The following is a 16788-nucleotide window of genomic DNA, read 5'->3' on the forward strand; positions in this document are numbered from 1 at the left end:
CTTGGGGGGTCTAGTTTACAAAATGGGGTCACTTGTGGGGGGTTTCCACTGTTTAGGCACATCAGGGGCTCTGCAAATGTAACATGACGCCCGCAGATCATTCCATCAAGTCGGTATTTCAAAACGTCACTACTTCCCTTCCGAGCCCCGATGTGTGCCCAAACAGTGGTCCACCCCACATATGGGGTACCAGCGTACTCAGGACAAACTGTACAACAACTTTTGGGGTCGAATTTATCCTGTTAACCTTGTGAAAATAAAAAATTGCGGGCTAAAAAATCATTTTATGAGGAAAAAAAAGATTTTTTTATTTTCACGGTTCTGCGTTATAAACTTCTGTGAAGCACTTGGGGGTTCAAAATGCTCACCACATATCTAGATAAGTTCCTTGGGTGGTCTAGTTTCCAAAATGGTGTCATTTGTGGGGGTTTCCCTGTTTAGGCACATCAGGGGCTCTGCAAACGTAACATGACGCCCGCAGACCATTCCATCAAGTCGGTATTTCAAAACGTCACTACTTCCCTTCCGAGCCCCGATGTGTGCCCAAACAGTGGCCCCCCCCACATATGGGGTACCAGCGTACTCAGGACAAACTGTACAACAACTTTTGGGGTCGAATTTATCCTGTTAACCTTGTGAAAATAAAAAATTGCAGGCTAAAAAATCATTTTTGAGGAAAAAAAATGATTTTTTATTTTCATGGCTCTGCGTTTATAAACTTCTGTGAAGCACTTGGGGGTTCAAAGTGCTCACTACACATCTAGATAAGCTCCTTGGGGGGTCTAGTTTCCAAAATGGGGTCACTTGTGGGGGGTTTCTACTGTTTAGGCACATCAGGGGCTCGGCAAACGCAACATGATGCCCGCAGAACATCCCATCAGTCTGCATTCCAAAATTGCGCTCCTTCCCTTCTGAGCTCTCCCATGCGCCCAAACAGTGGTTTCCCCTGACATATGGGGTATCGGTGTACTCAGGACAAATTACACAACAACTTTTGTGGTCCAATTTCTCCTGTTAGCATTGTGAAAATAAAAAATAGCGGGCTAAAAGATCATTTTTGAGGAAAAAAAATTATTTTTTTATTTTCACTTTTCTGCGTCATAAACTTCTGTGAAGCACTTGTGGGTTCAAAGTCCTCACCACACATCTAGAAAAGTTCCTTGGGTGGTCTAGTTTCCAAAATGGGGTCACTTGTGGGGGAGCTCTAATGTTTAGGCACACAGGGGCTCTCCAAACACGACATGGTGTCCACTAACGATTGGAGCTAATTTTCCATTCAAAAAGTCAAATGGTGCTCCTTCCCTTCGGGACCCTGCCGTGTGCCCAAACAGTGGTTTATGACCACATATGAGGTATCTGTGCACTCAGGAGAAATTGCCCAACAAATTTTAGGATCCATTTTATCCCACTGCCCATGTGAAAATGAAAAAACTGAGGCTAAAAGAAAATTTTTGTGAAAAAAAAGTCCTTTTTTTATGGATCAATTTGTGAAGCACCTGGCGGTTCAAAGTGCTCACTATGCATCTAAATAAGTTCCTTGGAGAGTCTAGTTTCCAAAATGGGGTCACTTGTGGGGGAGCTCCAATGTTTAGGTGCACAGGGACTCTCCAAACGCGACATGGCAACCGCTAAATATTCCAGCATATTTTCCATTCAAAAAGTCAAATGACGCTCCTTCCCTTCACATATGAGGTATCGGTGTACTCAGAAGAAATTCCCCAACAAATTTTAGGATCCATTTTATCATGTTGCCCATGTGAAAATGAAAAAATTGATGCTAAAAGAAATTTTTTATTGGAAAAATTAAAATGTTCATTTTTTCCTTCCACATTGCTTTAGTAGCTGTGAAGCACCTGAAGGGTTAATAATCTTCTTGAATATAGTTTTGAGTAGCTTGAGGGGTGCAGTTTTTAGAATGGTGTCACATTGGGGTATTTTCTGCCATATAGACCCCTCAAAGTGACTTCAAATGTGAGGTGGTCCCTAAAAAAAATGGTTTTGTAAATTTTGTTGTAAAAATGAGAAATCGCTGGTCAACTTTTAACCCTTATAACTTCCCAACAAAAAAAAATTTTGTTTCCAAAATTGTGCTGATGTAAAGTAGACATGTGGGAAATGTTATTTATTAACTATTTTGTGTCACATAACTCTCTGGTTTAACGGAATAAAAATTAAAAATGTGAAAATTGCGAAATTTTCAAAATTTTCACCAAATTTCCATTTTTTTCACAAGTAAATGAAAACATTATTGACCTAAGTTTACCACTAACATGAAGCCAAATATGTCACGAAAAAACAATCTCAGAATCGCTAGGATCCGTTGAAGCGTTCCTGAGTTATTACCTCATAAAAGGACACTGGTCAATATTGCCAAAAATGGCCAGGTCATTAAGGTCAAAATAGGCTGGGTCATGAAGGGGTTAAAAAAAAAATCATGCCCACCTTAATTTTTTTTATAGACCGGGCAAAAAATTGCCATATTTTCATAGAGTGTCCTGGAATTTCTGGATGGTGGGCAACTTTGGCCACTGATAGGGCAATCGCAATGTGCAGCATATGTGCCACTGTTTTCTGCTACTTTGGTTGCCTCAGTCCATGAGCCAGAGACGGGACAAGAACCCGCCGCATCAAAAATACATGATAATATCTTCCTGATGCAGTTACACACAAAGCCAAATCAGCTGAGAAGTATTCCAGTTGAAACTAAACTAATCAAAGAGAAAAAAATAAATGTTATTAATTAAAATTAAAATAAAATGTAGAAAAATTGTACACTTTAGGGGGAGCTCCAATGTTTAGGCACACAGGAGCTCTCCATACGCGACATGGTGTCCGATTGGAGCTAATTTTCAATTCAAAAAGTCAAATGGCGCTCCTTCCCTTCCGAGCCCTGCCATGCGCCCCAACAGTGGTTTATGACCACATATGAAGTATCGGTGTACTCAAGAGAAATTGTCCAACAAATTTTAGGATTCATTTTTCCTGCTGCCTATGTGAAAAAGAAAAAATTGAGGCTAAAAGAAAATTTTTGTGAAAAAAAGCACTTTTTCATATTTAAAGATCAATTTGTGAAGCATCTTGGGGTTCAAATTGCTCACTATGCATCTAGATAAGTTACTTAAGGGGTCTAGTTTCCAAAATCGGGTCACTTGTGGGGGAGCTCCAAAGTTATGGCACACAGGGGCTCTCCAAATGCGACATGGTGTCCGCTAAGCATTGGAGCTAATTTTCCATTCAAAAAGTCAAATGGCGCTTCTTCCCTTCCGAGCCCTGCCGTGCTCCCAAACGGTGGATTCCCCACATATGGGGTTTTAGCGTACTCTGGACAAATTGGACAACTTTTGGGGTCCGCTTTCTCCTTTTACCCTTGGGAAAATAAAAAAAATTGTTGCTAAAAGATCATTTTTGTAGCTAAAAAGTTAAATGTTCATTTTTTCCTTCCAAGTTGCTTCTGCTGCTGTGAAATAACTGAAGGGTTAATAAACTTCTTGAATGTGGTTTTTATCCGCTTGAGGGGTGCAGTTTTTAGAATGGTGTCACTTTTGGGTATTTTCAGCCATATAGACCCTTCAAACTGACTTCAAATGTGAGGTGGTCCCTAAAAAAATGGTTTTGTAAATTTTGTTGTAAAAATGAGAAATCGCTGGTCAACTTTTAACTCTTATAACTTCCTAACAAAAAAACTTTGCTTCCAAAATTATGCTGATGAAAAGTAGAGATGTAGAAAATGTTGTTTATTAACTATTTTGTGTCACATAACTCTTTGGTTTAACAGAATAAAAATTCAAAATTTGAAAATTGTGAAATTTTCAAAGTTTTCACCAAATTTCTGATTTTTTCACAAATAAATGCAAAAATTATTGACCTAAATTTACCACTAACATGAAGCCCAATGTGTCATGAAAAAACAATCTCAGAATCGCTAGGATCCGTTGAAGCGTTCCTGAGTTATTCCCTCATAAAGGGACACTGGTCAGAATTGCAAAAAATGGCCAGGCCATTAAGGTCAAAATAGGCTGGGTCATGAAGGGGTTAATGCACTGTCACGGCAACAAAAAAATGTAATTCTGGTGTTTTCATTTTTTCTCGCTACGCCATTTAGCGATCAAGTTAACCCTTTGTTTTACCGATAGGGCAATTCTGAACGCGGCGATGCCAAATATGTCTATCTTTGATTTTATTTTTATTGTTTAATTTTGAATGTGGCAAAAGATGGGCGATTTAAACTTTTATGTTTTTTTAATTTTTTTCAGCATCAACAACCAGCAATCCGGCATCAACAACCATAGAGGTCTCAAGGAGACCTCTGGTTGTTATGCCGATGCACCGATGACCCCCGATCATGTGACGGGGTCAGGAGTGTACATATTTCCGGCCTGGCGGCCGGAAGTACCATTTAAATGCAGCTGTCAGTGGCATTTAAAAGGAATCTGTCACCCTTTTTTTGGCCTTTCAGCTGCCGGCATAGACATAGGGGGCACAGCATTCTGTAATGCTGTAGATAAGCCTCCGATGTAACCTGAAAGAGAAGAAAAACACGTTATATTATACTCACGGAGGTGTGCGGTCCGGTCCGGCACCTCCCTTCTTCATGTGATGACGTCCTCTTCTCCCGTCCTGAAATGGCTCCGGCACAGGCGCATTGCTCTGCCCTGTTGAGGGCAGAGTAGAATTTTGCAGTGCGCAGGCGCTAGACCTCTCCCGACGCCTGCGCACTGCAGGACTCTGCTCTGCCCTCAACAGGGCAGAGCAGTGCACTTGCGCCGGAGCCATTACAGGATGGGAGAAGAGGACATCATCGCATGAAGAAGGGAGGCGCCGGGACTCCCCCCCGCCGCTGGACCCCCCCACCACCGCCGCTGGACCCGCCGCTGCCTGCCCACCATGTACATACACACACATATATACACACACCCGTACACACATGTACATGCGCACACACACATGTACATACACATACACACATGTACGTACACACACACACATGTACGTACACACACCCGTATGTACACACACATACGTACACACATACATACTCACATACACACACACATACTCACATACACACACACGTGCTCACATACACACATGTACTCACATACACACACACACATACTCGCATACACACACGTACTCACATATACACACACACATACTCACATATACCTCCCCCCGCCGGATCTGCCGCTGCCTGCCCACCCACCTCCGTCTCAGCCGGCTGGAAAGACCGTGGCTCGCGGCCTGTGCACAACGCCAGGCCCCCTCCACCGCTGGACCTGCCGCCACTGAACTCCCCCACCGCCGCCGCTGGCCACGCCGCCGACCTCCCCGCCGCTGCCTACCCACCATGTACATACACGCACACATGTACACGCACACATGTACACACACACATGTACATACAAACACATGTACACACACACATACGTACACACACGTACATACACACACACGTACAGTACGTACACACACGTATTCACATACACACATGTACTCACATATACACACACGTACTCACATACACACACGTACTCACATACACACACACACACATACTCACATACACACACATGTACTCACATACACACCCATACACACACACATGTACGTACACACACACACGTACTCACATACACACACGTACTCACACACACGTACTCACATACACACATACACGTACTCACATACACACACGTACTCACATACACACACGTACACACACACACGTATGTACACACACGTAGGTACACACACACGTACTCACACACACGCACTCACATACACACACACGCACTCACATACATACACACGTACTCACATACACATACACGTACTCACATACACACACATACTCACATACACATACTCACATACACACACGTACTCACATACACACACGTACTCACATACACACGTACTCACATGTGCACACACACACATACTCATATACACACGTGCTCACATAGACACGTACTCACATACACACACATGTACTCACACACACACACGTACTTACATACACACACGTACTCACATACACACACACACGTATTCACATACACACACACACGTATTCACATACACACACACATGTATTCACTTACACACACGTACTCACATACACACAAACACACAATCATATACACACACGTACTCACATATACACACATACACATGCAATCGCATACACACATGTACTCACATACACACACACGTACTCACATACACACACACATACTCACGTACACACACACATACTCACGTACACACACTCACGTACACACACACGTACTCTCACACACACCTACCCACACGTACTCACATCTCCAGTTCAGGCCGCAAACCACCCTCTTTCCTGCCGGCTATGACTGAACGGAGGTGGGTGAGCAGCCAGCTGCAGGACACACACACGTACACACACACACATATGTACTCACACACATATGTACTCACACACACACACGTACACACACATGTACTCACACACACACACCCCACGCACCCTTCCCTCCCGATGCGATAGCATCGGGCACACCTCTAGTACTTAATAAGTAACATTTCCCACATGTCTACTTTACATGAGCACAATTTTGGAACCAAAATTTTTGCTTGTTAGGAAGTTATAAGGGTTAAAAGTTGACCAGCAATTTCTTTTTTACAACACCATTTTTTTCCACATCACATTTGAAGTCATTTTGAGGGGTCTATGTCAGGACAAGGGGTTGTATGACCTTTGGCCACACACGGCTATCACATGTGCAGTGGGGCTTATCTTAGTTATCCCACTGCTGCCAACAATGTGACGAAAACAGCAAGCTAGTCTTGCCCTAACAATTTATCGCAGGGGCTTATTGTAGGTATCCCACTGCTGCCACAATATGTCATGAACTGCCGGGATTTATGTATATCCTACTTTCCAGTTTCACTTTGGAACTCGCAGTTCTCCGGCGCCCCCCTTACCCTCAGGTCAGTCAGAGAACTGCACCTAGGATGCAGACAGAGGAAACACAAACTGATGCAATGTGTGACAAGGGGGAAGGGGGGGTCGCTTGTCTCTGTGCTGCTATGAATCGTTCTAGAGAGTGTAGAGAATGGAAGATTCTGGAACGTTCCGGAAACATCATACATGATATTTTACATTATCGTTACAGCCTGTATGATAGAAAATACCCAAAAGTGTCACCATTCTAAAAACTGCACCACTCAAGGTGCTCAAAACCACATTTAAGTAGTTTATTAACCCTTCCGGTGCGTCACAGGAATTTTTGTAATGTTTCAAAAAATGAACATTTAACTTTTTTTCACAAAAAAATTTAATTCAGATCCAACTTTTTATTTTTCCAAGGGTAACAAGAGAAATTGGACCCCAAAAGTTGTTGTACAATTTTTCCTGAGTACGTTGATACCCCATATATGCAGGTAAACCACTGTTTGTGCGCATGGCAGAGCTCGGAAGGGAAGGTGCGACGTTTGACTTTTCAATGCAAAATTGGGTGGACTTGAGATCGGACGCCATGCTGCGCTTGGAGAGCCCCTGATGTGCCTAAACAGTGGATATCCCACACAAGTGACACAATTTTGGAAACTAGACCTCCTAAGGAACTTATCTAGATGTGTGTTGAGCACTTTGAACCTCCAAGTGCTTCACAGATGTTTATAACGTAGAGCCGTGAAATTAAAAAAATCATATTTTTTCTACAATAATGATTTTTCGCCTACAATTTTTTATTTTCCCAAGGATAACAGGAGAAATTGGACCACACAAGTTGTTGTGCAATTTGTCCTGAGTACGCTGATACGCCATATATGGGGGTAAACCACTGTTTGGGGCAAATGGCAGAGTTTGAAACTGGCTGGAATTGAGATTAGACGCCATGACACGTTTGGAGAGTCCCTGATGTGCCTAAACAGTGGAAACCCCCCAATTCTAACTCCAACCCTAACCTCCACACACCCCTAACCCTAATCCCAGCCCCAACTCTAGCCACAACCTTAACCTTTACTTTAGCCCCAACCTTAACGGGAAAATTGAAATAAATACATCTTTTTATTTTATTACTTTTCCATAACTAAGGGGGTGAAAAAGGGGGGGTTTTATTTACTATTTACAGCGGGTTTTGATGTTTGGCAGCTGGCACACACTAAAAGACGCTTTTTATTGCAAAAAATAGTTTTGTATCACCACATTTTGAGAGCTATAACTTTTCCATATTTTAGCCCACAGAGTCATGTGAGGTCTTGTTTTTGGCGGGACGAGTTGACGTTTTTATTGGTACCATTTTCTGGAAAATGACTTTTTTTTATCACTTTTTATTCCAATTTTTGGGAGACAGAATGAGCAAAACCCAGCAATACATGATTTTTTTGGGGGGTGGGGCGGGGGTGGGTGGGCGTTTACACCGTTCCGCGTGTGGTAAAATTGATAAGGCAGTTTCATTCTTTGTGTCAGTATGATTACAGCAATACCTCATTTATATCTTTTTTTTATGTTTTGGCACTTTTATATATTTAAAACTATTTTATCGAAAAATAATTGTTTTGCATTGCTTTATTCTGACAGCTATAACTTTCTTTTTTTCGGTGATGATGCTGTATGGTGGCTCGTCTTTTGTGGGACAAGATGATGTTTTCAGCGGTACTACGTTTACTTATATCTATCTTTTTGATCGCGTGTTATTCCACTTTGTTCAGCGATATGATGATAAAGCATTGTTTTATGCCTTGTTTTTTTATGGGGGTTCACTAAAGGGGATAACAAGTGGGACAGTTTTAATGGTCGGGTCGTTATGGACGCAGCAATGTTAAATGTGTACGTTTATTGTTTAGATTTTTTTTCAAACATTTAATGATCAAATAATTTTTTTTTTTATTATTTTTTTTTAAATATTTTTACAATTATTGAATTTTTTTTAAAATTAAATTCTTACTTTTTCCATCACCCATGACGACACCACGAGAGAGGGGATTCGTCCCTTCAAAGACAGGAAACCTTCAAGATAAAATGGGCAGCTCCTCTCTGCATCAGTTGGTTTCCTGTCCTTGATGGGGAACCTTCAAGATGAAAGCTTGAAGACAGAAGAGGATGCCTGGGTCGGATGGTTTATTGGCAGGCAACGGTCTGCTGCATCCGTCACCAGGTGCTAGTAGTCGCCTCGGAGGCCATGTCTCGCCATGCCCTCCATGAGTGAAAGCATGGCCACGACCTGTGAGGCAATGGCCAGGTGAGATAAGAGATCCTCGGAGGCCATGTTTATCGTGCCCTCCCTGATGAACTGGGTGGCCATGCAGCCCGTGAGGCACATCAATGCCTGGGTGAAATAAGCTCCAAGGAGGCCACATTATCGTGCCCTCCCTGTTGAGCTGGATCGCCAGGCAATCAGTTGGTCAATGCCTGGGTGGAAGCCCCAGACTGCGCCCTCCCTGAATTACCTGTAAATGTCCAGGAATGAAGCTACTTCCTCCGGTACGATGACCTGACCGCAGCGTCCGAGGCCACCTACTTCATCCTGCCCGTGGATATGAGAGTCCGGGCCCAGACAGTGGGGCAGCGCGGTGGCTGCGTGGATGACGGGGGCCGGGTACAGTGAGACCGGGTGCACGTGCAGTCCTGGGTTGCAGCGCGTACACACAGGTATCATGGAAAGCAGCCGGAGACAGCCTGGGAGCGCACCCCGGAAGTAGCCCAGTGCGCTCCCGAAGTGGAGACCGGGCACGCGTTGACCTGCATTATGGCACGTACACCCAGGTGTCATGGAGAGGACAACCTGGGCGCACGTAACGGAAGTGACCCAGCGCGCTCTGCAAGTGGAGACAGGGTGCGTGAGGGGTCCTGGGCAGGAGCGCGCACTGCATGGGCTGCGTAGAGGACCCTGTGACATCCGGGGAGCATGAACCGGGACGGGTGCGAGCATGGGGCCTGGCGGCACACATGGGGGTTAATAGCCAGGTGGTGTCAATGTGTGCAGGTAATTAAGGGGTAAGCAGAAGTGCTGGCGTGGGCAATTATGGATACTTTTTCGCCAGAGCACTTGCAGCCTCATCATCAGCAGGAGCCAGATAAGCGGTCGCACTCACAGGAAAAAAAAAATCAGCCATGCCGTAGCAGCAGTGGGGGCCGCTCGGGCAGATCTTCGTGGTTCCAGGAAGGATGGGTCCATAGTCTCTCCGGGAGACATTGAGAACACCATTCATCCTCCGAATCCGGTACCCGTTGAAGCGTCCGAGTAGTGAGTAAGCTTCGACAAAGTACAGTAACACTAATGTCTGTTCTCTTTCTCTGCTATCTCCTACTCTCCCCTCTTTTTGTATATATTGGTGGGGTGGAGTATAGGGAGTCTGTAAAAAGAGCAAGTCAAAAACTAAGAATAAAGAGTGTCCCCTATGTAGACGTCAGATGGCAGCATCTTGGGATAAGAGACTATATCAGAACTGTAATGACAGGACAATTGCTGAAGAGACTCCCGCTTTCTCTGCAAACCTAAAATCCCTGATACAATCAGAGGTCTGCAGGTCAGTTAGAGCATTACAGGCCCCAACACACATAGACAATAAGGGGAGACAGATCCAGCTCCTCGTTTGTATCTCAAGACTCCACGGGGTCAGAGCCGGGGGACTCAGATTAGTCACGATACTCTGACAGTAGTTTGGATGAGGAGGTGACGTTTCCAGTAGAGGCTACGGACAGACTTATAAAGGTCATCCGGTCTACCATGGAGCTGGTGGATGAGAAAGCAAAAAAGATGGCCCAGGAACTTATGTTTAGCAGCTTGCAGAGGAAATGACGTAGAGCTTTCCCCATTAAAGAACAATTGCAGGGCCTCATTAAAAAAGAATGAGAGAAACCAGAAAAGAGAACACAAATAATTAGTTCCTTATAAAGGAAAAACCCTTTTGACGAAGTGTCTTCGTCCTGGGACAAGGTTCTGAGGATTGATGTAGCCATCTCAAAAATCTCCAGAAAGTCTTCCCTCCCATTTGAGGACTTGGGTTCCCTGAAGGAACCATTAGATAGGAAGACCGATAGTTTTCTTAAACGACTTGGGTGACCTCGGCGGGGGCATTAAGGCCAGCCATTGTTGCCACTTGTGTGGCTAGATCTTTGAAGGTCTGGTGGGCAATCTGGAAGATCACAGTCTCCAGGGAAGCCATCTTAGAGGCAATACTGGCCATACAATACCGGCCATCAGAGCAGCTGCAGTATTTTTAGCTGATGCCTCAGCGGACTCAGCAAAGTTGACAGCCAAGTCAGCAGCACTGGCCAATGCGGGATGTCGCACAGTGTGGCTTCAATGCTGGCTCGGGGATACACAGGAAAAAATTATGCTCTGCACTCTGCCTTGTGAGGGTAACTTCTTGCTTGGCCAGGCACTAGATGAAGTCCTGGAAAAGACCGGAGACAAGAAGAAGAGTTTTCCAAGACAGCCATTTCCGTCCTTTCGGCACTCCTTTCAAAAAGGTCAGAAATTCAGGAGACAGCAATACAGAGACCGAGACACAAAGCTAGGAGGGATAGCTAATACTAGAGAAGAGAGAGAGAGGATTCAAAAAGATATAAATAAACTGGAGAAGTGGGCAGCAACTAACAGAATGGTTTTTAACAGGGAAAAATGCAAAGTACTACATCTGGGCAATAAAAATGAAAAAAGCATATACAGAATGGGAGGAATAGGGCTAAGCAACAGCACATGTGAAAATGACTTGGGTATACTAATAGATCACAGACTGAATATGAGTCAACAGTGTGATGCAGCAGCAAAAAAGGCAAATGCAATTCTAGGATGTATTAACAGAAGCATACAGTCTAGATCACGTGAAGTCATTATTTCCCTCTACTCCTCTTTGGTCAGACCTCATCTGGAATATTGTGTCCAGTTTTGGGCACCACATTTTAAAAAAGACATCAACAAACTGGAGCAAGTTCAGAAAAGAGCGACCAGAATGGTGACCGGTCTGCAAACCCTGTCTTATGAGGAAAGGTTGCAGGATTTGGGAATGTTTAGTTTGCAAAAGAGAAGACTGAGAGGAGACTTAATAGCTGTCTACAAATATCTAAAGGGGTGTCACATTGTAGAAGGATCAACTTTATTCTCATTTGCACAAGGAAAGACTAGAAGCAATGGGATGAAACTGAATGGGAGGAGACACAGATTAGATATTAGAAAAAACTTTTTGACAGAGTGATCAATGAGTGGAACAAGCTGCCACGAGAAGTGGTGAGTACTCCTTCAATGGAAGTCTTCAAACAGAGGCTGGACAGACATCTGACTGGGATGATTTAGCGAATCCTGCTTTGAGCAGGGGGTTGGACCAGATGGCCCAGGAGGTCCCTTCCAACTCTACGATTCTATGATTCTACAGACACAGCTTTGACAAGCGATCCAAGGGAGGGAGAGGCTTTTACTTCGGCAAGCCCTCCAGGGACACCAAAAAATCCTCCCAGTGACTGCTTTTCCCAGGTGGGAGGGAAGCTCTCAGCTTCCTCTTTGCCTGGGAGAGGATTTCATCCAGCACCTGGATTCGACAGATTGTAGGATCTGGCCAGGGGTTAAGATTCCACAAACTGCCACCACAGAGGTACACACAGACCCCAGTACAACCCTCGCAGGAAAAACAACGGAGCCTGGAAGAAGAGGTAGTGTTGCTGTTAAAAAAGCATGTGCTGGAAGTTTAGGTGGACGAAAGGAAGAAGGGGTTTTATTCCCCTCTATTTCTTATAAAGAAGTCGGACAACTCCTAGAGAACCATCATAAATCTAAAGGGTCTCAATAGTTATCTAGTAATTCTTTAATTCAAAATGGATACAGTGAGATTGGCAGTAAAATTCCTCTTCCCACAATGTTACATGGCAGTCCTAGATCTCAAGGACGCATACAACCACGTCCCTCTCCGGCAGCAGGATCGCAAGTTTCCTCAGGGTAGCGTTGCAGATAGGATCTCAAATACGCCATTTTCAATACAGAGCTCTGTCCTTTGGGCTAGCAATAGCCCCTCGAGTATTCACAAAGCTCATTTTAGAGGTGACGGCGCATCTCAGGGAGAAGGATGTTCTAATAATACCGTATCTGGACGACTTCTTGATCGTGGAGAAAACATTTTCTCACTGTCAGGAACAAGTCAGAATAATTACAGTATGGACACATTAAAGACTCTTGGATGGCAGCTAAACCTAAAATAATCCAGACTGGAACCGGCAACGGTACAGGTTTTCATGGGGCTACTAATAGATTCAGTATCACTGGAGTGTCGCCTTCAAGAGGAAAAACGAAAGATCAAACAGTCTTGACATTAATAAAGAGGCCGGAAATTGACACTCAGAAAAGCGATGTCGTTGTTGGGGTCCCTAACCTCCTGCATACCAGCAGTGAAATGAGCTCAGTTCCATACAAGGGAACTACAGTGGTGCGCACTCCAAAGCGACCTAGTACTACAGAAGCAGTTAGAGCGGAAGCTTACCCTCCTAGACTCTGTAGTCCAGGTTGCAAATCGAATCAGCCCCAAGAGGAGTACCATGGACGTGCAGAGCCTCCAGGGTAGTCACAACAGACGCCAGTCCCTGAGGGTGGGGATCCCACCTAGACACCTTGTGGCTCCAGAATTACTGGGCCCAGGAAGAAAGGGGCCTATCATCAAATGAGTGGGAACTGCTGGCGGTCGAAAAAGCACTGAATGGGCTGTTACCACATTTACGGGGTAAACATGTGAGAGTCCGTAGTAACCTACTGTCACGATCCCACTGCTGACACTGGTATGTCACGGACGGAGGGACGCGACGCACTGCCGACACACAGCTATCACAGGCACAGTGGGGCTTATCATGGTTATCCCACCGCTGCCACCAATATGTCACAAACCCACTGCGATTCTCTGGAAAGGCTCCTCTATCACTGGCAAAGGGATAAGGGGAGCCTTAAGAGCAGGCCCCGCCTTACCCACTCTTTGACAGGTGGTACAGGTGCGGCATTAGGTTGTGACGTCTGTCCCCATCTTGGGCCAATAGAAGTGTTGAGACAGCCGTGCCTTAGTTTTGCTAATCCTAAAGTGTCCAGCAAGTGGAAACTCATGGGCAATCCGCAACAACTCAGTTCTGAACTGATAGGGGACGACCAGCTGTCTTTCCCTCAACCACTCCTTTTGAGATTCTACAGGTACTGTCTCCCGGTACAACCTTCCTCATTCCCAGAACACCCTCTCCTTATCAGACTCAGAGGTGGGCGTCTTGGCGAGGTCTCTCAATTTCTCCAGGCTCGCATCTGAGTGCAGAGTGGCCTGGAACTCCTGGCTGGAGGCAGCCAGAAGTGATGTCAAGGTCCCCTCCTTGCTGGAACCCTCTGGGACCTGCTCTGGGTCCATCTCTGGTTCAGTCACTCCTGTGGCAGAAGAGGGTTTAGAAGGCAGGGCGCTACCTGCGATCTGGGCACTCTGACTTTGTGTGACAGCGGCTATGTATGCTGTTTCCCTGGGGATTTCAACAGACCCACCAGCCGGCGCTGCTATGGGCTCTACCTCCCCATCCACCCCCAACAACTTCAGGAGCAGTGCTACTTATGGGCCAGTTACCTTCCTCGGTGGTACTGGTCGATTGCAGGGCATCACATTTCTCATGGTTCCCATTCACCTCCCCATTTCCTTGAGCACTGTTGCATGCTCCTGCTAGGGGTTCCTCAGCCGTTTCACTCCGCAGAGTGACGGGGCTGAGCACTTCGGTACCTGTGGACACATCTACCGTTTCAAAGAAATGATTAACAGGTTCAGTCGGCACAGATACATAATCATCATCATCATCATTCCTGGAGAAAGAATGGTTATTAGTTGCATCATTACTCATCAAGGAATTAGCAGGTAACACATTCAGTTTCCCACCATCATCAACATCATCATCATCAGGGTTAACATTACTCTGATTATCAGATTGGGGAGGGGTGTCAGGGACGCAGTAGGCAACCATCCTCCCCAAATCAGTCCCGAATAAAACATCAGTGGGCAGGTTTTCAGACTCTCCCACTTCCCTCACCCCGCTCCCAGCACCCCAATCAAGAAAAACCCAGGCCACTGGCAAGGGACAACGGGTGCCTCCAATCCCGGTGACAGTCAGGGTTTTCCCCTCAATAAACTCTTCAAGGGCCGCCAGTCCAGGACGGATGAGGGTTTGTTCAGTCCCGGTGTCCTTGAGACCTTTAGTAAAATGGGCCCTCACCTGGACGTGCTGAACGTTGTGGTCAATCCTCCCAACCACACCTCCCACCAAAAGAACAGAGGCGTGGTGTCCAGAGGCCTTGGCTGGGGGATTCTTCTGCCTTTCCAGACAGGTGACACTGATATGACCAGTCCGCTTGCAGTTGAAGCACAGGAGACTGTCAGTAGTAGTACTTAGAAAAATAGGAAAAGGGAAAGGGATTTGTGCTCTGTAAGCCGGTCGTGCCTATGGATCAAATGGCTGACCACCATGTGTAGCAAACATAAGAAGAGAAGGAAGATCCGGCACTGAAGACTTGATAAAATCCACGGAAAAACTTTATTCACATATTTTCATGATAAAACAGAAAGGGGAAGAAGACCCCCACGCCTTACGTGTTTCGAACCTCACAACAGGTTCTTCTTCAGAGGCATAAGACAAAATAAATTGCAAACTAGTTGTAAGGCTGAGTTCACACGTGGCGTTTTTTTCGCGTTTCCGCGGCGGTTTTAACCGCGCGATTTTGCCACGAAAACGCGAAAAATAAGCATCCCATGCATTCCTATGGGATTCCGCAATGCTGTGCTAATGCTGCGGTTTTTGCCGCGGCGGAATCGCTTCGCGGTAAAAACCGCAGCATGCTCATTAATTTGCGGAATCGCGGCGATCCCGCACCCATAGGAATGCATTGTTCTGCTTACTTCCCGCATGTGGCTGTGCCCACCATGCGAAAAGTAAGCAGAACAGTTGCGGATGGTACCCACGGTCCGGAGGAGAGGAGACTGTCCTCCGGGCTCTGGGTACCATATCCCTGTAAAAAATAGAATTTAAAAATAAAAAATATTGTTATTCTCATCTTCCGACGTCCCGCGCAGCCTTCCCGCCTCTCTCCACGCTCTCGTTCCCAGTAGTCCTTTGCGAAAATGCCCACGATGACGTCCGTTCTCGCGGGATCGCGAAGTCTCGCGGTCATTCGCGCGACGTCATCGCGAATTACCGCGAGACATCGCGATCCCGTGAGAACGGACGTCATCGCGGGCATTTTCGCAAAGGATTACTGGGAACGGCTGCGCGGGACGTTGGAAGGTAAGAATAACACTATTTTTTATTTTTTTTAACATTCTATCTTTTACTACTGATGCTGCATAGGCGGCCTCAGTAGTAAAAAGTTGGTCACACTCGTCAAACACTATGTTTGACGAGTGTGACCAACCTGTCAATCAGTTCTCCAAGCGATGCTACAGATCGCTTGGATAACGCTAGCATTTTGCAAGCTAAATACGCTTGCAAAATGCTAGTTTTTCCGCGGGAAAATCGCGGGAATTTAAAATGCGATTTTTCCCGCGGACTGGAATTCCGGAATTTTCGCGGTAATTTCCGCGAGAGTTCTGGTACGTGTGCACTTAGCCTAAACATTCTCAACCAACCGAGAGACTCCACACATGTGTATAATCAAAGAGGCTGGCAATTAAGCCCTCAAATTAACGGTGGAGTCACTCCCTTGCTTGAAAAAAAACACCTGAACACCAATAGACAAAACACATGAAGTATACAAAAATATGTGCATTATATACGTATAAATATGTAAATACATAACAAATTTCAAATAGCATAAT

General features: G+C 45.3%; 1 protein-coding gene and 1 long non-coding RNA gene across 6 annotated transcripts in view; one reads left to right on the top strand and one right to left on the bottom strand.

Annotated features, from left to right (window-relative positions):
- Window positions 1-642: 642 nt before the first annotated feature.
- LOC141098712 (uncharacterized) lies at window positions 643-9648 on the bottom strand. The gene is made up of 2 exons (XR_012234323.1): window positions 9430-9648; window positions 643-2708 (listed from the first exon to the last, which is right to left on the bottom strand). It is a non-coding gene; the product is annotated as an uncharacterized lncRNA (long non-coding RNA).
- Window positions 9649-9836: 188 nt separating this feature from the next.
- SERHL2 (serine hydrolase like 2) overlaps window positions 9837-16788 on the top strand; it is a 405871-nt gene continuing 398919 nt past the window's right edge. For 2 of the 5 annotated variants that reach the window (XM_073586683.1, XM_073586691.1), the window contains exon 1: window positions 10079-10230. The gene's annotated coding sequence lies outside the window, so the exon portion shown is untranslated. Of the gene's footprint in view, window positions 9966-10074; window positions 10231-16788 lie in introns of those variants that run through there. The other 3 variants (XM_073586685.1, XM_073586692.1, XM_073586682.1) reach the window with 3 other exon arrangements.

This window comes from Dendrobates tinctorius, unplaced genomic scaffold (assembly GCF_039654945.1).
Source record: "Dendrobates tinctorius isolate UK_male_01 unplaced genomic scaffold, ASM3965494v1 ptg000094l, whole genome shotgun sequence".
NCBI classification, from domain to species: Eukaryota; Metazoa; Chordata; class Amphibia; order Anura; family Dendrobatidae; genus Dendrobates; species Dendrobates tinctorius.